The sequence below is a fragment of the Arachis ipaensis genome, chromosome B03 (assembly GCF_000816755.2).
Source record: "Arachis ipaensis cultivar K30076 chromosome B03, Araip1.1, whole genome shotgun sequence".
Taxonomy (NCBI): domain Eukaryota; kingdom Viridiplantae; phylum Streptophyta; class Magnoliopsida; order Fabales; family Fabaceae; genus Arachis; species Arachis ipaensis.
In genome coordinates this window covers 124020341-124022445 of record NC_029787.2, presented here as the reverse complement: position 1 = coordinate 124022445, position 2105 = coordinate 124020341, and the positions used below count along the sequence as shown (strand labels likewise).

The 2105-nt window shown below is 37.5% G+C and overlaps 1 pseudogene; it reads right to left on the bottom strand.

The window, feature by feature from the left end:
- LOC107633803 overlaps positions 1 to 1745 on the bottom strand; it is a 3972-nt pseudogene extending 2227 nt beyond the window's left edge.

The window sequence follows — 2105 nt, the reverse complement described above, 5'->3', positions numbered from 1 at the left end:
GAAGAGGATGTTTATGCTAGCAGAGTATTATTGGTAGTTCATGGGGTTTTCTGTGGATATGTAAGCACTCACTTCTTATTGACTTTTAGGCCTAGAAAGTCTCCTTCAAGCATCAAGCAACACACTGCTATGACCTCTCATTATTCCTTTGTCCTTGACTATTACTTTTTTCTCTATAAGCTTTAGTTCAGTGTCATGTGTAACAAGTTCTTTTCTTTCTTTATACTTGACGCATTATTCACTATAAACACTTGGCTCACATTCCTTCTTAAAACATTGATGCCCAACACCTCTTTGGGTTACTAAATGCCTTGTAGTTAGGTTGCTCTTGATAGTGGACTTTCAGCTGATGATCCCGGGTTAGTTAACCCAAGTCACCAAGTGTTGATGCACTCCAAAGAACTTAATAATCCAAGCAGATCCTAGTACAAAGACACCACAGGCATATATTCTAAGGTTCAAGCTATTGGTGTCTAGCTTTGTTTCTTTTTTTTATTTTCTTTTGTCTTGTTGCCACTTTTTGGCTATTTCTTTTCTCTTTTTTTTTTCTTTTTAACCAAGGACTTTTATTTGATTGAGAGTCATAGATAGTAGGCCACTTTCTACTTAGAAGGAGACATCCTAGTTCTCTTATTCACTAAAAGTGAGCTATCATACAATCACACATGCATACCACCACTTACTTTTATTGTACTTCTATCTAACAGAGAACTATCTCACTTCACATTCAAACATTTCTTTTATTGAATTAAAGATGCAGACGACAAAGCATGCTTTTTGTTAAGTGAAAGTAAACACACAAGCACACACTTAGACTAGCTTACTTATTGCAAAAAAATTGATTCTACTTGAACTAGATAAACACTTTAGCAAGACATAAATCAAAGCATTTCTTAACAGCAAGAGTTAAGTATAGATACAACCTATTGGTTTGCAGTTCCTTTGTCCTTCCTTCTGTTGTGCCCCTTTTGAGTTATGATGCATAATGTCTTCAAATGGTGGTTAGTTCCCTGCACAATTCTCAAAAGTTTCTTGCTTCTCAAGCCCTTAGGTGACTGGTTAGTATGCATGAATCGAGTGTGGCTTTTGGATTTAATTTGGTGTGGGAACACCAAACTTAATTCCTTGCCACTGTCTCTAATGCAACAGGTTGTACATTTATAAATTCTTTTGGCCTTGCTAAAGGTTATGGAACCAAACTAAGAAGCAATTAACTGGTTGAATAATTTGTCTGATTGCTTGGAGCTATCATTATGCAAGAGGTGAGAGTATGCTTTTAAATGAGATTTTGGTGGAACACCAAACTTAGAATCCTTCATTCTCCCTTAAATTGTTTTGGTGTGCAACACCAAACTTAGATCCTTGCAATACAGACAAAACTACTCAACCTTTTTATTGAAACAGCTATGAAAAGAAAACTACCTCAGGTTGGGTTGCCTCCCAACAAGCGCTTCTTTATTATCATTAGCTTGACATCTCTTTCTTTGATCATGGAGGCTGAAAAGCATAGTGCCTCAGCTTTTCTCCTCTTACTGTGAACTTCCTTCCGTCTCCTCTTTGATGATCTCTAGGTGTTCAAGTGAAAGTCTGCCCGTAGCAAGAAAAGGCCTCCCTAAGATGATGGGAGTGTTAGGGTCCTCCTCCATATCCAGAATGACAAAATCAGCTGGGAGAAGGAATTTCCCCACTTTTACCAGTATATTCTCTACAACTCCAATTGCTTGCTGGATGGATTTGTCAGCCATTTGAAGGAGTATTCGTGTGGATTTCAGCTCACAAATTTGAAGTTTCCTCATTAGAGACAAAGGCATCAAGTTTATGCTTGCACCAAGGTCACAGAATGACTTTTCAATTGTTATGTCTCCTATGGTGCAAGGTATATAAAAACTTCCAGGATCATCTTTCTTCTCTGGTAACTCTCTTTGGAGAATAGCACTACATTCCATTGTCATCTCAACAATTTATCCTTCTTTTAGGGACTTTTTCTTTGTCAGCACTTCCTTCATAAATTTGGCATACACTGGCATCTGTTCAAGTGCTTCTAAGAAAGGAATATTGATGCTGAGGGTCTTGAATATGTCCAGGAACTTTGAGTATTGCTTATC